Source organism: Bidens hawaiensis, unplaced genomic scaffold, assembly GCF_021521415.1.
Source record: "Bidens hawaiensis isolate Kalapana, Puna unplaced genomic scaffold, B.hawaiensis_p1.1 tig00041851_1, whole genome shotgun sequence".
Taxonomy (NCBI): Eukaryota; Viridiplantae; Streptophyta; class Magnoliopsida; order Asterales; family Asteraceae; genus Bidens; species Bidens hawaiensis.
The window spans coordinates 70,281-96,827 of NW_027505747.1; the positions used below are offsets into that span (position 1 = coordinate 70,281).

The window sequence follows — 26,547 nt, forward strand, 5'->3', positions numbered from 1 at the left end:
GAAGTACGTGCCACCAAGAGACGACCCGACGCCGCCTCGAAGTACGAGCCAACAAGAGACGAAGATTGGTGTGTCTCGATAAACATGTCAAAGAAGGTGTTGATCAAGAAAGCTTGAGAAAGAAAAGGCGTCGAAGAGCTGCCAAGTATCTAGGGTTTTATAAGCGAAACAAGGTAGGCATAATGCCCGAATAAAATAATCAAAAAGGCTTAAAACCCTAAGTCGAGGGTATACTCGATACCTCGAGAATAAAATAAAGAAAATATAACAAAGAAAATATGAATAAGAAGTAAATGATATAAATATATCTTTATTATTATTATTATTATTATTATTATTATTGTTTGAGTATTCTTAGATAATAATAAACAAATGATTTAAAAGTATATGTTTCTTTAAGAAGAAGAAACGTAGTATTTAAGAAAAGTAAATAAGTAAAATCAAGGGTTGAACTTATAAAAGAAAGAGAGTATATTTTAAACTAAAGGTTTAAAGTAAAGAAAAGATGTTTTTAACTAAAGGTTTATAAAGAAAATATAATCGAGGTAAAGATTATACAAAATAGACTAAAGGTCTTAAGTCGGATATAAGATCTGGTATTAATAAAAAGTTATACTCGTACTATAGGTGCTAGATAGCAAGGAAGAACCGGTCAGTGTATTGAAGCTGATCTTTTCAAAAGAAAGGTGAATACGCCTAACTTTATAAACTTGTATTAAACGTGTTAAACATATTGATTACATGAGATTACGTATCTGTAAAACATTATAAACATAAGTAATCGCTAGCCCTCAGGCTGTCGTGTACGTTTGTTTGGATCTTTACATATGTGGTAAAAAGTTGGTGTGCACACCGCGCCACACCTGGTCATGAGCCTCCGCCACGATGGGCCGGACCTAAGTTACATCCGAGTGAAGGTGATCAAGTGTATACTGATGGTACCTAAATAATGTCGAATGTAGCAGTGTTTGCTGGGGTGTCTTGTGTAGAACTTAAGTTTATAATTGTGTTTTGTTTTAAAACTTGATTATTCCTAAGCCATGAAGGGCCGGACCTAAGTTATGTCTTGAAGGGTAACATGTGTTGCTGACGTATTTTATAAACATTTTACAGTAAAGAAGATTAGCCACTTAGAAAGGACGAAGTGACATCTAGGCGTGGCTCAGATCATTTCGTTAATTTCAAAATATGAATGGTGATTTTGTATAAAACAAGTAATCTTTTGTAAACACGAACCGTGAACTTTTATATCCCGTGTTTTGTTAATGTAAATATTATATTTTAATCCACGCAAATATATTTTCCGCATTTATTCCGCAACTCTGATTTAATTACAAAAGTGGTACCAACTGTTGGTCGTACGCCCAGGCCTAAGATGGGGGTGTGACATGTTGGTATCAGAGCCATCGATCTTAGCGAATTATGTATTAAATAATAATACCTAAGCTTCGATCAAAGTGAATAGGAAAAATATTTTATTATTTGTCTAAATTTATAAATAGGGATAAGATAGGCTGGTAAAATTTTCTATCCCTCCTCGTACATGATAGACAATCACAGATGAATACGTTAACATCATTCATTCACGAAGGTTTTCAAACGAAATCACCACATCATACAGGATAGACAATCACAGATGAATACGTTAAACGTTTACAAACAGCCAAACATATGAGTTGTTTGTCTTAAAGAGTCAGTCAAACGTTTACATGAGATTACGTGATCTCTAAAAAGCGTTATAATACAAAATAAAAAATAAAAGCAACTTAAACCTATTACACGTGTGTCTGGATCCAAGCATAACTAACCCAAACAGGTATGTCAGTCATAGCTAGTTCTCCAACGGGCTACGTGGCTCGAAAAACCATTGAATTGTGTGTGTATGTTAGTGGCACATATCCCGGGAATAAAAGATGTTGTTGCTGAGCTGTTAAGAAAACTGTCTTTGTATATAAGGAAAAGATTATCAAACTATTTTAGAGTCAAACATTTCACCCGCATATCGTTGACGTTTTTGTCTCCCACATTTCAGGTAATTAAGTAAAGCAGCTGTAGTAAGGATTATGAATCATTATGGATTTAGACACTCACGTTATGAAGATGGCTCGATTTTGATAATTAAAAATCCTTGTAACATTTTGGAAAAATGTTTTGCAAACCGGATACTCGGATATTTAATTCCCGAGTAAATTTTCAGTGTAAATTAATATGTTATCTTAATCAACTCTTTCGCTAAAACAAACCCGCAACTATGATGTATTTATAAAACATGTACCAACTATTGTCACACTTCTAGGCCCTAAGTCGGGGTGTGACAACAGAGCTCGAAAACATGAAGGCACTAACACAAGTTTGATGGTTTAGAAGTTACCTATACCATGTAGTTTGATTTCGAAGGTATCAAACATTATAGGAAAATATGAAGCTATGATATGGAGTCTAGCGACTACAAAGTGAGACAGCATTATTAATCCATTATTATTTTATACAATATTTGATACAAAAGGACGTACCTCAACTTTATGTTTGGGTGCTTCCAATTGAGAGGTAAGTTAAGAGTTAACATTTTCTTATATGCACCAACTAGACATCGACAAACATGACAAAAAGGATCAATTTCAGACGAACGTAAGTTTCTCCCACGAAGATACTTTCTCTAGTATGCTTAGTCCTACCAAAGCATCACCTGCTAAATGTACCTTCACCATGCCACATTATCATGTTGTTCGCGTCTTTCATTGATTATTTCCTTTAATACGTAAACAAATCATTGATATTAATTTGAATAATTTATGCATCTAATTAGTTTGCAAATATCTCTTTCAGGCAAAGTTGCAAAAGTCGTTAGGCGGATTCTAGGCGGTTGACTGGGGAGTTGAGTGTACTCGGAGTATTCGGGGAGTACTCGGACATAGTAAATATAAAGAAAATTAATTTTTGGATATTATATATATGTCAAATATCATAAATTTACTAATATTTATAACAAAATAGGTGAATATCAATATAAATGAAAGAAATATATTTTAAATAATAAAATATTCTAACAATTACTAATTATTAATTAAAAAATGATATTTGTTCTTTAATATTATTGAAATACGAATTATGTTTTATTGTTTTGAGTCAAAATCGGTCCAAGTTCACCGATAAGATGTGGTTCTGGCTGAGGTTGACCACATTTGACCGATTCTTAGTAACTAGACGGATTTACATAAACTCGCCTCGACGACATACCTTGTAGCGAGTACTCTGATAGTACTAGGCCTTGTAATCCTACTTTTACAACATTGCTTTAAGTATCTACTTTTTGGTTTGATTTGACATATTTATACCCATCCTATAAAAGGGAGATTGATGAAATAATATGGTATTGAATTTGATATTTGTTTTCCTGTTCTAAGATTATTCTCTGCATCAGTTTTGTGTCAGTTGGTATTAGAGTGCGTTAACATCCTAATGGTACACATCTTAGGTGTTCAACAAACCAAATTAGGGAAAAGTGTGATGTTCATGAATTGTGACATACGGTGAATAATCTAGGTGCTAGGTTGGACAAAACCACCCCAATACTTGAAGAACCACATATTATGATCGTAGGTAGCCATCGCCCTGGACATCATGCGGGTTGTGACCACAGTGTTTATTAGTATTGCAAAATAATAGTAGTGCCGATGGTGGAGCCTTGTACAAGCCGATAAGTTTCGACCTATGATGAGGATGAGGATGAATAGCTTAAATATCATAGGAACTTCGGTACTAAGAATGATGAATACGGTTAATCTCAACTAGACACATCTCTTTCTAAGGTATCTTTTTCAGTCTGCTTCGTCCTACCAAAGCTTCATAATGCTGAAAATACCTTGTTCATGTATTCAAAATCAAAGATTTTGTTGATTGATTTCCATGTATATGTAAAATGTGTGAAACGTGGGTGAAGAAACACTAATTGACCCCTTTCAGATTACGGATAATCTAGGGGTTAAATAGATGTTTCCCACGAGGGGTTAGATCCGGCAAAGATGGTTCTTCTGATAACCTGCAAAACAGACACCGTGAGCTCGTCACTGAGAAGGGGGGGTACCTCCTTGTGACCACCCTCTGGCGTGAGAATCAGACTAGATTGCTCTTGAATATAAGTGTATATTAAGAGAATGACTAGAGCAGATATCAGGTAATATATCAAGATATGAGATATGAGATAAGATGAGATGATACCATTCCAAGGTGTTGGAGTATTTATAGCCGAAGGTAGGTTTCCAAGCAGGTACAGCCGGCTGAATAGTGTTCCTGTTCTGCCAACTGTGGGCTACGCACATGCCATGCCGGTGGTTGGTGGATAGGCAGCTGCTGATAGTGACCAGGTCGGCTGTGTACTATTCCTGTTCCACCAACTGCAGGCCATGCACGTCCTCCGACAGGTTGGTGAGTAGGCAGCGGCTAATAGTGACATACAGTACAAGAGCGTGCTGCTCGTCATACTGTTGTAAGTGAGCTGTCGTATCCTTGGTCAGATCTTTTGGCCATACCTCGTCAGGTACAGTACAAAAGATCCTCCAGTATCGTACGGACTGGCTCATTTGGGCGGGAGTTCTCCCGGCTTTGTGCGGGAGTGTTCCCGGCTTGCTCACTCCTTCTTCAGGTGACATTACTGAATTATTTAAGAGTTAAGTGCCTTGTGCGTGTAGCTTTGCTGCGCAGGTAGCCTTCCCTGATGGCTTGTATCCGCAATTGCGGGAACAGGCGGAGTACTTCACCATTGTGAGGCTTTTCCTGCGGGAACAGCTTGCGTACTGCGCGTAAGGACGTTACGTCTCTGAGCATGGTGGGTCCTGCGGGACCAGTTGGTTTCTACGCAGACGTCCCTCTTCAAGGGGTTGCGAGTTTAGCCTTTGCGCAGACGTCCCTGTTGAAGGTGAGTCTTGCGGGTTCAACTGCGCAGACGTCCTTCTTTGAGGTGAGTCTTGCGGGTCCAACTGGGCTCTGCTGGGACCTACCTCTTCAAGTCCCCCCAGTCCAATGTTCTTCTCATGAATTGTTAATAAGTGAGGTGAACTTTTGGACTTTAAGCAAAGGGTTTTGAAAAGGGTTTAGTTTTAAGGTTTTCCATGGAGATTCTTCCCGCGGAAGTCCTAATGTCACGTGCAGAAATTCCCGACTTTCCTGCTTGATCTTTGGGTATGATGCGGGTAGGTCTGTAACCTCCTCGCAAGTCAGGAGCGTTGAGTTCCATTTGTGTAGATTCTCCATGAGGTTTTGGTAGTTTTGAACATAGTGATCAATTATGTTTAAACAACCAATTCCATCTTGGAGCTTCAAACAATCTAGTTCTCGACGTTCCCGCTATGCGGGGATGTTATTCCCGTTTCCGCAAGCACGGCCCAGAAGATCCTTCTTGGTTTCAATTCCCTGCGGAGTGCTAGGTATGTGAAGAGTTTCGCCTTGACACTGTACCCGCACTCGTCTTATAGTTACTTTACTTCCAAGGTATTCCTGGCTTCAATTCCCTGCGGGTGCTAAGTATGTGAAGGGTTTTGCCTTGACACCGTACTCGCACCCGTCTTATGGTTACTTGGTTGCCGAGGTATTCTTGGCTTCAATTCCTTGCAGGTGCTAAGTATGTGAAGGGTTTTGCCTTAACATTGTACTCGCATCTGTCTTATAGTTACTTGGTTGCCAATGTAAGGGGTATATTCCCGCTTACTTTTGAATCTTTTTGAAATTCGAAGAGTTGGTGAAAGGATAAGAACAGTCCAAACTGTTGAAACATCGTCCGACGGTTTCTTCTGACAGTGTCAGGACGTGCAGGAAGTTATGGCGACGTGACAGTACATGGTCATTCCAGACGCTTTTTCAGGTGCGTGGGCGCGAGTTTTCGGGCGCGTGGCCGCGAAATTTATGGCATGTGTCCTTTCGACAGCTGTTGCCAGCTTGGTCTTTGCCACGTGTCATAGTTTCATTGCACATTTGATTTCTCTCTCTTCCGCATTAAATTTATCGCATTTATTACGATGAGTATATAAAGGAGGAGAGGGTCCTTTGTCATCCACACTTTCACTTCTATCTTCTCCTTCTAAGCGATTTCCGGTGAATATTCTTTCTGAAATCGTTGCCTTTCATCCTTCCAGAATGTCTTCTTCCCATGATGTTGAGGCTACTGCCGAGGAGTCTGACGTGTTCGTCGAGAATCCGTCGTCCACTTCCGATAAGGATGACAAGAGTACTGCTGGCGAGTGCCAGTGTGCTCTTCCGGCCGACCTCTATCAGTACGTCGTCCGGAAGTTCATGCTCGAGCCGTTCGAGCCTGAGTTTCCGGAGCCACACCAGACGGTGTACGATACCCCCAAGGGCAAGATAGGGGTATACGCTGCATTCTTCGTTTATGGGAATCTCAGGTTCCCATTGACGAAGTTTGTATACCGTGTCTTGGAGAGGCACGGTGTGCATCTGACGGAGGTACACCCGATGGCGATCGCCAAGATCCGCCACTTTGAGTGGGTGTGCCTCATTCTGGGCGTGGAGCCCCACGTTGATCGGTTGATGACTTTCTACTCCTGGAGGTGCATCCAGGGGGTGGTACACCTTGGTCAATCGGATCAAGGGTTTGAAGATCTGCGCTACCGAGCGCAGTCTTCGGTCGTGGAAGCGGGAGTTTTTCTATATCTCCGCTCGCGTCGTCCCCCTTGCGATGACGTTTAAGAATGGGAGAGCACTCCCCGCCCTTCACGCCCTCAACCACCAGGAGGCGGAGTGGTTCGCCAAGATCTCCCGGATCCAGACTCCGGTGTACCGCTTTGCGGAGTCCGGGATGGTGATGCTCGGGATGAGCCGGGTGTGGAAGGAGGCGTCACAGATTCCCATCGTCCTCGAATACGGTTTGAACTCTGTCCCTTACGGTATGCTCTATCTTCTTTGTTGATATAGGTTTTTCTTCTAACTGTTTCTTTTTTTATTTCAGAGGGAAACGACTTGCAGTCTCTCCTGCAGCCGCGGGAGAGTGATGGTCCCGCTCGGATGGGTACTCGTGCTCTAGATGAGCACGAGTTGCCCATCCTTGAGCAAACGGCGGATCGGTTCGTGAGGTCTACCCGCCAGGCCACGAGATCCTGAGCGCCAGGCGGCCAGGTAAAGAACTTTTTGACCCTCGCCCTCTCAATGCTCAAACCTCTGCGGGAATTCCTCTAATTTTGTCATCTTCTGATGAGGAATCCGCAGATGGTCCTTTATTGGCGAGGAAAAAGAAGGCTGCCGGCGGGAAGGGGAAGGCGAAGGTTGCCTCCACTGCCGATCCGGGGAACCGGTCAAACTCGGAGACCGAGAGCGAGGAGGCGGCGGGGAACCCAGGTGGTGTTGAGACCACTGCTCCGGAGGCTGAGACGACTGTCACCTCCGAGCAGCCCAGGACGACGACGGTGACCGGTATGAAGAGGCCGGCTCCATCGGGTTCGTCCCCTCCAGTTCGAACCTTTAGGCTCAAGAAAACCCGTAAGTATATTCTTCCTTTACTTTTACTGCATAGCTTTCCACCATTATACTTATATCTTCTTTGTGCAGGCGTGGATGCTACCGCATTCCAGGGTGGAGCCGGAGGTAGCAGTTCTGGACCCATGAAGGTAGGTTTGGTCAACCTACCTGAGGCGATGACCCAGGCAACTGCGCCTGCTTCAGTTGGTTCAGTTGCTCACCCGGTTGAGCCAACTGTTCCAACTGTGACGACGTCCCCGCCGGCTGTCAGTGCCATATTCACTGATTCTTTCACTGAGCCGGCGGTGAGTATTTCTGTGGATTCTTCCACAGCCGCGGCCGCGGTTGTGAGTTCACCTCCGGTGAGTTCACCTCCGCTGGTTTCTACCACGGCGGCCTCCGCTATGCCTCCTCCGACGCCGGCGACTACGGCCGGTCCTTCAGGTATGTCCGGGGTTGGGGCGTCAAGCCAATCTCTGCCTCCTTCCCATCTGCCTGACCTCTTGGATGGATATCCGTTAGGTTCGGGTGATGGGTTTGGCGGCTACAGGCCTGTCGTCGACCCTACAGGTGCGTAGGGTTATTTTGGCCTTTATTTTATATATATATATATTTTTTTTATCATCTTTTCCTAACTGCTTTTTGCTTTTGCAGTGTCGGATTCCAATGAAGTGTATGTTCCACGATGGAACATCCGCCGAGGAACAACCCTTCGGACGCCTGTAGAATGCGTCGAATGGGCGCGCCACGCCGCCCCCGCTGGTGCGCTGGGGGAAGCCATGTCCAGCTACCAGGAGGGTAGGCTATCGAATGAACTGCGGATTCTCCTTGCCCGGATGCAGCCGCGCGTCGAGTTACTTTGTCGTGAAAACGACAAGTTAAAGACGGCGCGTAGCCTGGAAGTGGCTCAGGCGCGGGCCATCCGGGAAGAGAACAACAGGCTTGCTGCAGTGGCTGCGGAAAAGGAGAAGGCCTTCCAGGCCCTTGAAGTTGAAGTTCAGGCCCGTCTCGAGGCCCGTTCCAAGGCTGCCCAAGCTGTTAACGAACAGCTTCGGCTGGCTAAGGAAACTGCACGGAACGCAACTGAGAGGGCCACCAAGGCTGAAGCTGTTGCTGAGCCTCTACGCATTGAGAATGAGGAGCTTAAAGCCAAGCTAGAGAGGCTCCAGCAGGCTCATGATGCCTTGGCTATGTAAGACGCCAAGAAGCTCCAAGAGATCTTGGACCAGAGGGGCGTGCTTGACCATACTGAGCGGAAGCTAAAGGGCGTTGAAGAGGCTGCTGCTATGGAAGTGTTGCTCGCCAACCTTAACAAAAGTGAAGCCGAACGCGCCCGTAACCAAGCTCAAGCTGCCCTCCAGGAGGCTCTGGTTGCCAAGGAATGGCTTATTCGAGAAGCGTTGTCTCAGGTATGCGTAATTTCATAATATCTTTACGCTTTTCTTTGTACATAGAAAAGGTTTTGATACTTGTATTTTGTTTTGTAGGTTGTGCATCGGGTTTTCACGGACACATCATACGACGATGCCATGAGTGCAGCCCTCAACGCTTCTCATAAGGATGGGGAAAAGGCAGGCTTCCTGCTTGGTTTAGGGTTCGTTGAGAAGGGCATCCCGCCTTCCAACTTCCCTTTATATGATGTGGATACTGAAGCTGTATATGACCAAGCAGTGAACCAGTATGTCGCCTTCCCGCATCCAGTGGTGGAGAAGGTGAACGAAGTTGCTGCTGCTGATGATGGGCTAACCATTCTTAAGACCTTCCTTGAACCGCCACAGCCAACTGATGGTGCGGGTACAAGTGGGTTTGGAGGGAGTGGTCCTGAAGCTTGAACCTTTAGATCCCTTCCCACTGTTAGGATAGGTTTACATTGTATAGATTTATATTCTTGTAGGCGGGTAGATACCCGGCCATTCTTGTAATACTTGAATTATTATGGAATATAAATCTTTGTGCGGGTAGGACCGCTACTCTTGCTTTATAAACGTTGTACGACTTGCTCCTGCATGTAGTTTAATTTGGCACTTGTTTTGCCGCATAAACAATGTATGATTCGCTTGTGCATACTGTAGTTTAACTTAGCAATTTCTTAAGTACTTTGAATAAGTTAACCTATCCACGTGGCAGATAATAGGTTGAAGTTTTGCTTCCTTCTTCGTGATTGTGCGGGTAAGACCGTCACTTGCACTTAGTAGGATGGCTAAACTTTACCTATATCTCACCTGCGTGGAGGTTTTCCTCATCTTCTCCTTAGAAATTTTCTAAGTGTTTAGAATAAGTTAACCTTTGAACGTGGTAGATAATAGGTTGAAGTTTTGCTTCCTCCTTTGTGATTGTGCGGTTAAGACCGTCACTTGCACTTAGGATGGCTAAACTTTACCTATATCTGACCTGCGTGGAGGTTTTCCTCATCTTCTCCTTAGAAATTTTCTAAGTGTTTAGAATAAGTTAACCTTTGAACGTGGTAGATAATAGGTTGAAGTTTTGCTTCCTCCTTTGTGATTGTGCGGTTAAGACCGTCACTTGCACTTAGGATGGCTAAACTTTACCTATATCTGACCTGCGTGGAGGTTTTCCTCATCTTCTCCTTAGAAATTTTCTAAGTGTTTAGAATAAGTTAACCGTTCGACGCGCAGTTGTCAATAGGTTAGTTCGGTTTCCTCTATCATGATTTGTGCGGTTAGGACCGGCACTTTCATTTAGTGGGATCACCAAACTTTACCTATGACTGACCTGCGTGAAGGTTTGCCGTTTTTTGTGTTTATGCGGATTTTGCCGCCTTCCACACGCAACGACTTACTTCCCCACTTATGTATGCGGTGAAGACCAGCATATCAGTGTTTTGAATAAATTAACCGTTCGACGCGTGGTTGTCAATAGGTTAGTTCGGTTTCCTCTATCATGATTTGTGCGGGTAAGACCGGCACTTTCATTTAGTGGGATGACCAAACTTTACCTATGACTGACCTGCGTGAAGGTTTGCCGTTTTTTGTGTTTATGCGGGTTTTGCCGCCTTCCACACGCAACGACTTACTTCCCCACTTATGTATGTGGTGAAGACCGGCGCATTAGTGTGGAAAGTTCATAAGTATAAATGTAAGACCAGCAGCATCAATGTGATAAGGAGAATCATTTCCATTAGAAGTGGCCCTGGGCCTTTTCTTTACAAGTTTGGAATTGATCTATATGGAAACTGTGTAATTGAGCTCCCTTCCATGTTCTTGGGAGTGTCATCGAGCCTTTCGAGCCGATATGCACTTGGTTCGGAATCTCGTTGTTTACGCAGTATGTAGTCTCCAACATTGAAGCTGCAGTTTTATTCGTGTTTTCCCCAACTGGGGTTCTACACGCATCAGCCTGCTCAGCGTTCGTTACTCCACGAGGTGCGCGAGCGTCCCATCTCTGACAAATGCTTCGACGATGTCCTTCAAGTCTGTGCATTCTTCATTGTTGTGGCCTTTTGTCCTGTGAAAGTCACAGTATTTGCTCCGATCAGCATTGTGACGATGTCGAATTATTGGAGCCTTTGGCCATGGGAGCTTCTCAGTGGAGAATATCTCAGTGACGCTTTTGGTGAGTGGCGTCCATCTGGAGTTCTGGTTCGACTGTACGCTATCCCTTCCGCCTAACCGATGTTGCAAGCCGGATGAGGTGTCAAAGTTTACCCTTGACTGCCAAATGCCTAGCTTCCGCTTTTTGTTTAGTCGAGCGGTAAGGACGTTGTCTTCTCTTGTTTTCTGGGTGTAAAGGTTTGTGCTCTGGGGGAGATCTCTACCCAGTTGCTTCTCCGTTTCCGCAAAGCGTTTAGCTGCTGTCATGATGGCATCCCATGTGGACGGCATGCCATCTTTACCCATTAAGGTGCGGATGAGCTCTGGGTCTTTCGCGCCCTGGATGAAAGCAGCGCGAACAAGATCTTCGCTAATAGTGCCCAGACTTAGCTTCTTTGAATTGAAGCGCGTGATGAAGTCTAGTAAAGACTCATCTTCCTCTCGGATGCAGTTGAGGATTGTCCATTGCTCTTCGGTATACTTTCTTTGTTGGCTGAAGTGTTGGCTGAACTTCTGCTGGAAGTCTGCCCAATCGAAGATGTGGTGGACCGGTAGACTATCGAACCACGCTCTAGCTGCCCCAACAAGCGTCATTTGGAACATGTAACACCACGTAGGTTCCGTCCAACTACTGACGGTTGCCCCCGCTATGAATCTGTTCAAATGATCGTCTGGATCAGATATACCATCGTAAGTGCCGATGTTGGACATCTGTTTGGCACTTTTCGGGGCGATTGCTTCCGCAATTTCCCTTGCAAATTTGGACGTTCCCGCATCAGCAGTTGGTCTAAATGTTTTGGAGAAGTCACGTGGGTTTCCACCCGCGTTTTTTGGTTTGAAGGTTTCTCCAAAATGCCTTCTCGGTTGGGAGTCCGTTTCCTTACGCTTCCCTTTCGCCCTATGACGAGGGTTTGCGTCACTATCGGATTCCTCCGAATCATCGTTTAAGTGGTCTCCGAATTCATCAGCCTGTTGGAGTGAACGTAAGCGTTCATCCAACTCAGCTTGGAATTCTTTTTGACGTGCTTCCGCCCACGCTTTAACTTCATCGAGTGTTTGGCGGGGGAGCCTCGTTCGTTGTCTCTCTAACTGGGTATCGGTGAATCCCAGGGGAGGATTGTTTACTGCACTTGCCCCGACTCGGGTAACCGGGGTAGTGTTCATAAAATTTACTGCACTTGCCCTGGCTTGGGTAACCGGGGTAGTGTTCGTAAAATGTGTGTATTCGCCGGTGTTCCCCCCAGTAGCTGGGGTTGTGGTTACCGGGGTTTCTTGGTCACTCGTTGGCATTGGCAACGGAGTAACCTTAACCATCTTTCCAGAAGTTTGAAAAAACTGAAAAAGTAGTTCTAGCTTTTATGCACGGATGGCGCCAATGAAGAAACACTAATTGACCCTGTCAGATTACGGATAATCTAGGGGTTAAATAGATGTTTCCCACGAGGGGTTAGATCCGGCAAAGATGGTTCTTCTGATAACCTGCAAAACAGACACCCGTGAGCTCGTCACTGAGAAGGGGGGGGTACCTCCTTGTGACCATCCTCCGGCGTGAGAATCAGACTAGATTGCTCTTGAATATAAGTGTATATTAAGAGAATGACTAGAGCAGATATCAGGTAATATATCAAGATATGAGATATGAGATGATACCATTCCAAGGTGTTGGAGTATTTATAGCCGAAGGTAGGTTTCCAAGCAGGTACAGCCGGCTGAATAGTGTTCCTGTTCTGCCAACTGTGGGCTACGCACATGCCATGCCGGTGGTTGGTGGATAGGCAGCGGCTGATAGTGACCAGGCCGGCTGTGTACTATTCCTGTTCCACCAACTGCAGGCCATGCACGTCCTCCGACAGGTTGGTGAGTAGGCAGCGGCTAATAGTGACATACAGTACAAGAGCGTGCTGCTCGTCATACTGTTGTAAGTGAGCTGTCGTATCCTTGGTCAGATCTTTTGTCCACACCTCGTCAGGTACAGTACAAAAGATCCTCCAGCATCGTACGGACTGGCTCATTTGGGCGGGAGTTCTCCCGGCTTTGTGCGGGAGTGTTCCCGGCTTGCTCACTCCTTCTTCAGGTGACATTACTGAATTATTTAAGAGTTAAGTGCCTTGTGCGTGTAGCTTTGCTGCGCAGGTAGCCTTCCCTGATGGCTTGTATCCGCAACTGCGGGAACAGGCGGAGTACTTCATCATTGGGAGGCTTTTCCTGCGGGAACAGCTTGCGTACTGCGCGTAAGGACGTCACGTCTCTGAGCATGGTGGGTCCTGCGGGCCCAGTTGGTTTCTACGCAGACGTCCCTCTTCAAGGGGTTGCGAGTTTAGCCTTTGCGCAGACGTCCCTGTTGAAGGTGAGTCTTGCGGGTTCAGCTGCGCAGACGTCCCTCTTTGAGGTGAGTCTTGCGGGTCCAACTACTGGGCTCTGCTGGGACCTACCTCTTCAAGTCCCCCCCCGCAAGACTCACCTTAAAGAGGGACGTCTGCGCAACTGAACCCGCAAGACTCACCTTCAACAGGGACGTCTGCGCAAAGGCTAAACTCGCAACCCCTTGAAGAGGGACGTCTGCGTAGAAACCAACTGGGCCCGCAGGACCCACCATGCTCAGAGACGTGACGTCCTTACGCGCAGTACGCAAGCTGTTCCCGCAGGAAAAGCCTCCCAATGGTGAAGTACTCCGCCTGTTCCCGCAGTTGCGGATACAAGCCATCAGGGAAGGCTACCTGCGCAGCAAAGCTACACGCACAAGGCACTTAACTCTTAAATAATTCAGTAATGTCACCTGAAGAAGGAGTGAGCAAGCCGGGAACACTCCCGCACAAAGCCGGGAGAACTCCCGCCCAAATGAGCCAGTCCGTACGATACTGGAGGATCTTTTGTACTGTACCTGACGAGGTATGGACAAAAGATCTGACCAAGGATACGACAGCTCACTGACAACAGTATGACGAGCAGCACGCTCTTGTACTGTATGTCACTATTAGCCGCTGCCTACTCACCAACCTGTCGGAGGACGTGCATGGCCTGCAGTTGGTGGAACAGGAATAGTACACAGCCGGCCTGGTCACTATCAGCCGCTGCCTATCCACCAACCACCGGCATGGCATGTGCGTAGCCCACAGTTGGCAGAACAGGAACACTATTCAGCCGGCTGTACCTGCTTGGAAACCTACCTTCGGCTATAAATACTCCAACACCTTGGAATGGTATCATCTCATATCTCATATCTTGATATATTACCTGATATCTGCTCTAGTCATTCTCTTAATATACACTTATATTCAAGAGCAATCTAGTCTGATTCTCACGCCGGAGGGTGGTCACAAGGAGGTACCCCCCCCTTCTCAGTGACGAGCTCACGGTGTCTGTTTTGCAGGTTATCAGAAGAACCATCTTTGCCGGATCTAACCCCTCGTGAGAAACATATATTTAACCCCTAGATCATCCGTAATCTGATAGGGGTCAATTAGTGTTTCTTCAGTGGGCTTAAATAATTAATACATCAATTTTGTTTTTAGAAGGATGCTTTGTGTTTTCCATCTTTAGTTCAACCTGACATATTTAGACTTTAGCTATAAAAGGGAGATTGATATATTGAGTTCGTATTAATTTGATTTTTATTTTCTTCTGCTTGAGATTTTCTATATTTCATTTTTACTTCCGCATTATTTTTTCTACTTGCTTCAAGTACCTTATAAACACTTTTTCTTGTAGGTTTCATGTTTCCATCTGACTTGGAAAACTTTCCGAACACCTAGCTGTAGGGTTGAGCACGTTTCGGTTCGGTTATAAGGTGAAACCTAAACCGAAACCGAAGTAATCGGTTATTTGAATATACAAACAGTTTGGTTTTTGTTTTTCGATTATTTTTGGTTTCGGTTTGGTTATTTTCGTTTTTTTTTTCAATTCTGTGTAGACATTGCAAAAAAAATTAAATAAATAAATGAAATTGCATATTTTAAGCTTGTATAAGAACGTATTAGAGTACTACATATATATTGAATTCAAAAAAAATTGGCATGTGTTATGTGAAACTATACGAATACAAAGTTGATAATAGAGTTTAAAATTCAACAAAGTTCTTAATTAAAAAATGTTATAAGTTTAGTCCCAGTCTTCATTCATTATATTATTTATTTTCAAAGTTTAGTCAATTATTCATCATCTTGATAATCTTTATCACCATCAATCGGTTCGGTTCATTTTTCTCGGTTTTTAAAAATGGATGACCGAATCGAAACCAAAAATTCGGCTTTCAAAAAACAAAAAATTAACCGTCGATTAATGCTTCGGTTCGGTTTTTTGGTCCGGTTTTTCGGTTTCGGCTTAGTTAATTCGGTTTTCTGCTCACCTTTACCTACCTGCCCCTCAACACTAGGGCTCGTTGGTATACAAAATTGGAATAGTCTTTTAACTTGTACTACGCATCAATTTATATTCTTATTTTTGTATTTATTCTTTAAGTAAATCCCAGTTATTCAAATAAACTGATGATATTTAAATCAATAACACTCTTCACTATGTATTCTACACACTCTCTATAGTAAGTGCATGTGTTCCTATGAATATACTACTATAAACATGTTACATGCGTATTAGGTACCCTAAAATATCGGATCCTTAATAAAAAAAATATGGAATGACAATTATCAAGTATTAGCAGCCGTTCATATTTTTAATCACGTAGTAAATCCCAGTATCCCACCTGCTCACCTCACACCATCTTTGAATAATTGTTAAATAATTCCACACAACTTTTTCTAATGACCAAATGGCTTACTACTCACCTTCTTAATATCTCCAAGTAATAGTAAATAACTACACATCCCATGGTATTGGAAAAGTCAAATGAATTTCTTTTGTGCTTTAATTTCCATAAATTCATTTTATTTGGATGAACAATAACGTGTTTGACCAGTAGTATATTGGTGTGATATATATTAGCCTATCAGGTGCTTTTTCATTTGAAGATCGGGTTTAAGTCCTCTTAAACATTTATGTAATATTATTGGGAGTAGATTCAATTCAATTACCATTAACAAAATGTAAATCTAAAAATAATATTAATTACTGTGTTTTCAAATCATGTAGTAACATACTATCTTCATGTATCCCATTGAAAACTACTAAGTACTAACGTTTTGTAATATATTCAGTTTTCACTAGTTTCATGCTTTCAACTCAAAAGCTTTCTAAGGGCAACATGTCCAACACAAACAACGTTTTATGAGATCTCGTTCGTTAATAGAGTATTTGGTATATTCACAAATTGTCCGTGTCAAATATAAGTTTTAAGTGCTAACTAATTTGTACAACTTGGTAATGTTATAATTGAGTCAACCGTTGTCACCTTCCTACAAGCAACTTCGACCTTTGTGTTAAAAAATTATTGGTTCAAAGTTCAAACAAATCCATTTAAATATCCCCTCTAGATTCTAAAATCACGGAATATCCATCTTAACCTTCTTCCTCCTTTAAAATCTTCTTACAACTATATAAAATCCGATCTTCATCTTCACTTGTTATTCATTAACCGAAAAGCAATGAAGACCGGGGGGTTGATTACGTTGTTGGCGGCCTTGATGGGATTTCTTGGGACTATAGAGGGTGCAACGGTAACATGTGAACCTCAATACGGGTTCTTGCCATGCACAAGCGGTCTTTGGGGACAACTGTTCTTGATCGTGGTTTATCAATACTTGATGTCTTTGGGTCAAAGTTATATCTCAAGCGGGTCGGATAAGTTCTTCAGCCTTTTCGGACCCGGTATCTTTGGTGCCGGTGTGTTCCATATTCTTGCAAATTTTCCTATGTTGTTCCTCATCCTTGGTAAGCCTCATTTCTTCCCATTTTTTGTTCTTTCTTATTATTATAATTATTATATATATTTGGTCTCCAAAATTATTATATATATGCGCGATACAATTGGTATTTAAACACATGTCCTGGTAATCATGTAACAATTATGTGTGTTTATGGTTCGGGTTAAACCCTTTAAACCAGTCATTGGTTTGGTTTCACTGTTTGGTTTTCAACGTCAAAAAAGATGTTACCAACGGCCGGGTTCACATGTTTAACATAGGACCGTCAAAACCGGACCGTGAACACATTATACATAACATATTAATATTTTTACATTTACAAAACTATTGCAATATCATACTAAATTAAAGTGAATAAAATGCTTATTTTTATTGTGAAAATATTAAAGTAAAAAAAGGTATGGCCCTTTAAAAATCGTTGGGAGAAAGTTAGTTTAAAATTAAAATTTAAGTTATTATATGGTTAAAGATAAAATAGTAAACTTGTAATTATTCTTTAATTTGATAATAGTTAAATAAAATAGAGGGTGCAAAAATATAAATATTTTAAAAAGTTTAAATTTAGCCTAGGATCCTTTTTAAATTGCAAGTTTTTCTTTTCTTTTCGACACATTTACTTTGTGTAATATTGTTTGTAAAACAATTAAAACTAGATGTCTTAATTTGCTTTTCTTTCCTTTATTATATAGTACCGATGTATAAACAAAAAGACTTAATAATCATATACGTATACACATAATATATAAACTTGTGAAACTTTAGTACCAAGAGAATTATCATTATCATCGTACACAGTAAATCTCATTAATAGCAAAGCTATGGTAGGATCTGAGGAGGGTAAGATGTAGACAGCCTTAACTCTACCCCATAAGAATAGAGAGGTTGCTTCCGGTGAGACCCCCGGCTCGATAGTAGTTTTGCATCAAGCTTTAGACATAAGGCACATAACACTCAATCATCGGGACACCGGCTGATCGGTGTATGTACTATTGTCTTTCGACTATCAACGCCACCACATGATGCCTGATTAACCTTCCGCCACTTTTAACGTTATTTTCACGAGATTAGTAAAACAACGTTAAAGTTAGTGTAATTTCACTTTTGTCTACCCGAGGGTTTACACATATATACGTTAGTACCAAGAGAATGAAGATATTAAATGATTTTATTTTTATTTATGTTTGTGGAGGTAGGTGGGTTATTCTCTAGCTTTTGAGGTGGGTGACACTTGACAGCTCATGCGCATTATAAATGCAAGTGTTATGTTATACCATAGATCTGATTATAGTAATACTTGTAGTAATGATTATATAACTCGTGGTTAACTATTTTTTCGTTTTCGTAAATTCATTCAATTGAATAGAGCTAGATTCGTTACGAATTCAAGTATTTCAAAATTATTATTTGTAAATAAATGGATTTGATAGAATAAATAAATTTGAGCTCAAATTAGTTATTATCTAATGGGGCTACGTGACAATCTTAAATCTCAATTATTTGTTATTCGGTATTAATTGTATTCAGTTTAGTTTCGGTTTGAAACACATATTTAATTTTGTTTTAAATTGTATCGGTTGAGTTTCATGTGTACATTCTTTATAATTCTAAAAACTTCATGTTGTCATTATTTAATTAGCAATACCATAATTACTTTAAATAGAACCCTTTTTTACTCACTACAAATAAACTTTTATAACACTAATTAATAACTAACATGTATATTAGTAATACTATTATCTAAATATATATAATCGAAACTTTTAAAAGCTCTCTGGTTGCTCCTTATATTTTCTCAAGTCACCTGATTGTTTTATTTGTAAATAGAGGGTTCTCATGCATTTGATTAGAATTCACGGGTATGAGTCTCACCAAACCCAGAAATCCCTTAAACGGGTTATAACATCTCATTAAATAAAAAATAATCTCTCCAAATTTTATTGATATGAAAATCATATAAAACAGGGATATACTAAAAATTAATATATGGTTTTTTAAGAAAAGATATTATTTATATTTATAATCAAGAAACAATTTTATAGTAAAAAAAATAAGTGGGTCATGGGTCGCATTAAACCCAGATAACTTTTAAACTAAATTATAACATCTCATTTATTTGCGAAACCCTTTCATCATCACCTTAAGCAGATTATTAACTTATTTACGATAAATAAATTAAAATCCAATACAATATATAAAATTAAAAACAAATAATGTAAAACAACCCTCGTAATACATGAGATAAAATCTAGTTAGTTAATATATACGGGTCAAATAAGTTTCTTAGTTACCTATATACGCATCAAATAATATATAAAAAATAGAAATTGTTTCAAATTTATAACTATTAATCAAATGACAAGAAAACGTGTTTTACTTTTATGCACATCCTCCTACTAGATGGGTGCCCGCGCCATACAGCATGAAACACAAACATTGATAATCACGTAATAAATTTATGAGTGTTTATTGTTCAGTTTGAAACCATAAAACCGTTCATCGGTTTGATTTGGCTGTTGATTTTTTTCTTTCACTTTTGGCCAGTTTTCAATTTTCAAAAGTTCTGTATTGGTTTTCGATGACAAAAGGCTGTTGCAAAAGGTTTGGTTCATGGTTTAATTTAAAACAATCAAAAACAGATCGCAAACACACATACATAAAATGTATTTTTTTTAACTGAAAAAAACTATGACAATATCATACTCAAATTAAAGATAAAAACATGCTCGTTTTAATGGTGTAATTTTTTTTAAAAAATATTAAAGTATGAAAATGTTATTAAAGTTTAAAAATTATGGGGGAATTTTGGTTAAAAGCGAAAATTAAAATAATATATAGGTAATAGGTTAAGGGTTATTGCTGTAATTATTCTTTAAGTTTAATTATAATTAAGGGACCAATATTGTAACTATATTAAATAAACGTTAGTTTTTAGTTTTATTGTGAGAATTACTCTTTTGCCCCAATTTAAGGTTGTACCATATGTAGCATCACTTGTAAATCCTTTAATTTGAAGTGTCTTAATTTATCCCTCTTTGGTATATTATATATAGTATAGATATCAAACGTGACTAGCTAGTGTAGTTATTTGACCAATTACAATCCGAGGCGCTGACCAAGGGTATAACGTGAGTTGATGATAATCTATTGGAGCTTTATAACAACTTCATCCACTTGCATTAAGTTAATTGTTAGTTTATTAATTTATGAAACAATGTGACATCATCAAGATGACTTAAAATATTCAACTAAATATATGTTATTTGCGATCGGCCTTCTGGTCCAATGATAAGAGGGTGATGGTTAAGACTTGAAATTTTGTAGTCTTAAGTTCGAAACCTGACTTAAAAAGGTTCTCATATAGTGATTGGATTCCTTGATGGTGTTTACTAGCTGGGTGTCAAAACAAGTATGGAATGTTTTATATCCCGTTTCAGGAAGTCTAGCTCCCTGAACTATTAATTAGGGGTAGTACAAATGTTGTTAGAAAGAAAAATATGTTATTTAAGCCGCTGAAAACGTGAATGAATACTCTTTAGAATAAGAAGAGAGTGTTTTCTAAGAAGTCTAAGAAAAGATGTGGAACATTAGATGTAGTGTGTTAAGGAAATCTGGATTAAATCTAGTAGAAAAACATGATTGTTATAAGATTATATATACATACATATGAGTTCTTGAATACATAAAAACATTCAACATCAATTTCTGATTTGAATTCTTTCGGTGTTATACGATTGGTCTTTGCAGAGAATGGATTATCAGCTAGCGATGACAGGGTGCATCGTTTAATGCGGCAATGGGAATGAATGTGCTAGCAGGGTCATTAGTCTTGAGCCTAACATTGATTTGGCCCTCTGCGATAGTTTTCGGAAGCTATGATCTTGCAGACGATGATGACACCATTTTACCACAAGATGGAGAACCGTCATTTATAAACAAATTAACAGGTAGTTTAACTGGTTTACGTCGATACACAAATCACAAACACTTGAATCATTAAATAAAGTATTGGTTTTAACTTGGTATGTTGTTTTAGCATATGGGCTTACAACTGATACCGAAACAAGAAAAACCGCACTACTCATGCTCGTGTCAATGATACCGTTTCTCATTCTTCAACTCCCGGAACTCATCCATTCGACCTCAGTAACTCGAGTGATAGTTCTAATCACACTCATCATCGCGTTGGGTTTGTTCATTGCGTATGTCGTGTACCAGGTTAGCCTTTTATGTATCAAACAAAACGAAATACGTAAAAGTTTTCGAGGATGAACATGGCACCAGATAGTTAGAATATATTAAGAGTTCTGTTTTATTATAACTTATTCAGCATCATTTAAGATATTTCCTTATTTGGTTACCTTTGTAATAATATTTCATATTTCATCGAAACTAATTGTTTTCGGCTTGCATGAATGTAGATCTTTCAACCATGGATTCAAAACAGAAGATTTGACTATGTGAGACAACAGTTTGTCAAGAACAAATTATTAAAACTACTTTCCACAAACGGAAAGGCAAATGTGCAGCTAATTAAAGGGTTAGTACTACATTATATTCTCTTACTTTTTTACAAGTTACATGGAAAAAAGACTTATGATGGAGTGAAATATTGATGTGCAGCCTTTATACGGAACTTGACAAAAATCATGATGGTAAAGTGACCAATGCTGAGTTGAAAACCTTACTTTTAGGCATACAGCTAGAAGCAGACGGCGAAATAAGCCAAGATCTTGTCGAAAGAGTCATGGATCAACTTGATATATCCGGTGACGAATCTATCCAAGAAGATGAGTTTGTTAGAATTTTAACAAAATGGCTCAAGGATGCAAGGGCATCTCTCTCGGTGAACGATTATAATCCTCTCAGTCTATTCAGCAAACCTCAAGAGGTAGCTTTCTATTTTAGGAAACACAAGCAACCATTTCTTTTGGTATGTAAATAGTACTTACAATCTTGCATTTATGTTACTTCTTGTTGGCCCAAATCTAGATAAACTCACACACACACAATGATATATATTATGATAAACAACGGATTTGTGGTAACTTCCTAGCACGACGTTTTTCTATTAATCAGACTTGACTCGACTCGACACACAAATAAACAAACCTACACCTTTATTTATACTAGACCATAGAACCTCAAACTTAAGCTAACTCATTTTTTTAACAATAATTAAGTACTTATCTAACTAAAAACGATAAACCTGTGACCTAAACTGGTGTCAACTAACATTTAAACTCAACCTCTAACAAACGCTATCCAATCTTTTTATCTTCAATCTTTATCCACCTGTTTCACATGTGAATCCAACATTTACAGCATCATTTTTAGACTAACAATATTATAGTAGTTATTTGAATTACTGATTTAACTAGTATTTAGTTATTAAGTTCTTAAACGTATGTTTAATACATTTGTATATAGCTAGTAAGTATTAAAATGACCTGTTTTTTATTTATACAGGATATTGCAGATGAAGAACAAGCAGCATTGATACCCAAGAAGCAACACGCTAATGATCAGGCTTCAATATGGGACTACTTGGAGGCTTTGGCTTTGGTACTTCTAGGGACCTTTTTGACTGCTCTCGTTGCGCTTCCACTCATAATGAATATAACTGGTTTTGCTAGTGCTGCAAATGTCCCTTCTTTTCTTATACCATACATTATAATACCGTGCGCCATAAACATACCACGTCTCTTGTCAACGATCAATTCAGCAAGCCAAAAGACTCAACGCGCCGCATCTTTAACTCTTTCTCAGGTATTTTATTTACAAAAATTTCACGCCAAATTTTATTTTATGTTTTAGATGTTAATATATAATCCCCAACTTATCAAAATTATGGCATAACATACATTTAAAAAAAATAATATAATAAATGAGTTAAACTGGTCAATCTGTGAACCTGCCAAGGTGACAAGAACACGACCCTTTTAACTGATGCAGGTTTGACTCAGAACTGACCCAAACCAGTTTATAGCAAGCCCAAATCTCTAAAATTTATGTTAAGCGTGTTCCATGCCTGAAATTCACACCGACGTTGTTTGATTTCATAATCCTGTAAATGAAAATAACTTATCCATCTTTAATTTACAGATCTACTCAGGAGTATTTATGAGTAACACCAGTAGCTTGGTAACGTTCCTGTTAACAATCTACATTAGAAATTTGGCATGGGATGTATCGGCTGAGGTTCTAGTCGTGTTAATTATTTGCGGAGTGATGGGAGTTTTCACAAGTACGAGGACCGTTTTCCCACTTTGGACCGGGTATGTGGGTTATGCATTATACCCTATATCTTTACTCATGCTGTATCTTCTTACTGTTGTTTGGGGTTGGTCATAGGTTAGGTTAGGGCTATATCTTGTGTTCTACTTTTTCTTGGTATTTGAAGTACTTTTTTGGTTGTTTACAACGAATAATTTTTTAAGCTTGTTATAAATTTAATTTTGTATTGTAGCACGTAACATATCGTGTTATTGATGTTTAATATTGAAATAATCTGTGCAGCAACTTTTCGACACCCCCCCCCTCCCCTCTCTCTTTAGGTCCATTTGAATATTTGATTATATCATAATCTCGTGCTAGTGATAATAAACAATATTGTTGAATGCTCAAACTATCAATAGGTTTGATAACGAAGCAACAATCTAAAAAGAAATAAGATAAAATAGATGTAATCAAGCCATAAACGTCGATTCCATTAATAAGCGAGCCAAAGAAATTACAAATAAGTCACTACTATATGATTGCAAACTCTAATCTCGACAAAAACAAACAAATGGGGAAAATTACACAAAGAACAGCTAGCCGAAATGAACAGACGAGCTCATTGTTTATAAAGAGAGTAGCAGTATTGTTGCTATGTCGGAAGTTAGACATCCGACACACTAAGTGTCGCCATTTAGCATGCGACACTCCTAGTGTTGCCAATACAAAATCTTCCCCACATTTCTAAGTGTCAGCAGCAGCGTCATAAGTGTCGACATCTATCCTCAAGTTGCATAACGTTACTATTATCAAATACCGTGCACGGGGTCGCATGGTAATTGTATAATGCACACAAAAGCTGTCACCCCCCCCCCCCTTCCTGTCTTTCAATATGGAAGAAAACTAAAAATGGGAACAAATGAAGCTTCCAAGGACGAAAGTAATTTGGAATCCAAGAACACGAACAAATAATTTGATTGTAAGGCTTAGTGTAGCGGGCAAATTGTTTGGGCGATAGGGGGGGGGGGGGGGCGGGGGCGAGGAATATTAGTCGCCCGTTCAATCTAATAAAATAATATTAATTTAAAAAAATGACTGTTGGAACGATCAAAACAATTAAAAAAAATTTAATAACATAATATACATACCAAACCAATTCAACCATTTTCACCATTTCATATACAAACTCAAATATATATACCGAACCAATTCAACAATTTTCACCATTTCATACTTTTTCACCATTTCTTTTCATACCTTCTCAAAATGGATTCCCCGAACTCTTCCGACATTTGGGATCAAGTAAATGAGGAGACTTAGAATATTCGTCAGATGCAGCAACGAGCGTTGGAGGAGGGGGAAGAGGTCATGAACCAGGCCGTCGCCAAAGAGATAGCGTCTGCCTCTACTAGTTCTTCGTCGCAACATAGGCGATAGCATATCCTTCAGGATCGTGTTGATGCGAACGATCGTTTGAGAAGGACTACTTCAATGACACACCTACATTTAATGACGTTACGTTTCAACGTGTTTTCGGATGTCTAGGCGTTTATTTTTGCGCATCGTGGGAGATTTGGAGCGGGAGTATACGTATTTTCAACAAAAACCCGACGCAAGAGAATATTTAGGATTCATCGCCATCCAAAAGTGTACTTCGGCTCTACGCATCCTCGCATACGGCAACACGACCGCCATCAACGAAGAGTATTTAAAGATGGCTGAGAAAATGACGCGAGAATCGTTGGAGAATTTTTGCATCGGTAAAATTTAAATTGTTTATATTAATTATTGTTTTTAATAGAAATGATTTATAATAATTTATTTGTATAAGAATAATACAATTATACGCTGGTTGTTATTTGAGGATTCCAACTTCAAACGACCTAACTCGCATATACGATGTACACGAAAGCAAACATTATTTTCCCGGCATGATCGAGAGTATAGATTGCATGCATCGAGAGTGGGCCAACTGTCCAACCGCATGACGAGATCAATACACTCGTGGTGACCATGGAGTACCAACGGTTAGTCTCAAGCCATTTGTTCACATGATCTTTGGATTTGGTCGGCCTACTTCGGCACCGTCAGGTCCAACAACGACATCAACATTCTCAACGCGTCGCCCATGCCAGAGTATTACATCAACCGGTCTTACCGTTTTATGCCAACGGTACCTACTATCGTCACAGATACTATTTGAGAGATGAGATATATCCGGAGTACGCGATCATCGTCAAACGTTTCAAGACCCGATCGAAGAAAAGAGGGAATACTTTAAGAAGAAGAAGAGTCCACGCGAAAGGATATCGAGAGGTGTTTCGGTGTTCTAAAAAATTTCGGCATTGTGTGAAAAACCCATGTTGTTTATGGTCGATGGCAAAATGAGCGATGCCATGTATACATGTATCATATTGCATAATATGATTTTAGAAGACAAGGGCGGGGAAATATGCCAACACTATATATCAGGGATCGTTCCAGAACAACTCCCTGAACCAACCGAAGAGCAACGAATGCAAAACAGTAACGAGCTCACATCAAGTGAGATACATAACCAACTTAAGACGGATTTGGTTCAACACGTTTGGGATAATCGTCCCGTTGAAGTCGAAGACAAGGAAGAGGATGGGGACGAAGACGAGGAGGAGAACGAAGACGAAGAAGAAGACAAGGAGGATGACGAAGACGAAGATGAAGACGAATAAATTAGTATTTTAATAACTTAATGGTTTTAGTATTTGTTTAATTTAATAAATAGAAAGAAAATAATAAAAAATTGTGACGTGGCAAAGGAGAGGCTACAACACCATTACACACCAAAAGCAAAAACATACCATTTGCTGACTGGGCGTCATGTGTCGTAATTCGTCCCAATTTGTAGCCCGTCCACTACACATAGCCTAAAAGATTGATTCTTTATGTTCACTTTTGACACACATATAATGGCCACTAACCTATCTACTAATATATTAACAACTAGGTTTTATCCATTGTATTACGTGAGTTGTTTTACATTTTTCATTTATAATGTCTATATATTTTTTTGGATTTTAATTTTATTTATTGAAAGAAAGTTTTTTATAACATACTTAGGGTTTGATGATAAAAGAGTTTCACAAATAAATGAGATAATATAACTCATTTAAAAGCTGGTGAGACCCATGGTCCGCTTAATATTTTTAACTATAAAATTGTTTCTTAATTATAAATATATTTTTATTTTTTAAAAAATCGGATATTAAATTTTTAGCATATCCATATTTTATATGATTTTAATATCAAAATTATTTGGTAAGATTAATTTTTAATTTATTGAGATGTTATAATGCATTTAGGGGCTATTTGGGTTTGGCGATAAAAGAGTTTCACAAATAAATTAGATCATATAACTCGTTTAAGAGCTATCTGGGTTTGGTGAGACCTATGATCTGCTTAATTTTTTTAACTATAAAATTGTTTCTTAATTATAAATATATTTTTATTTTTTAAAAAATCGG

The 26,547-nt window shown here is 39.8% G+C and overlaps 1 pseudogene across 1 annotated transcript; it reads left to right on the plus strand.

The window, feature by feature from the left end:
- The first annotated feature begins 16,205 nt into the window (after nucleotides 1-16,205).
- LOC143615089 (sodium/calcium exchanger NCL2-like) lies at nucleotides 16,206-23,285 on the plus strand (annotated as a pseudogene). The gene is made up of 7 exons (XR_013150406.1): nucleotides 16,206-16,838; nucleotides 20,576-20,775; nucleotides 20,865-21,046; nucleotides 21,250-21,368; nucleotides 21,452-21,719; nucleotides 22,298-22,597; nucleotides 22,934-23,285. The product of XR_013150406.1 is annotated as a sodium/calcium exchanger NCL2-like (transcript).
- Nucleotides 23,286-26,547: the final 3,262 nt, after the last annotated feature.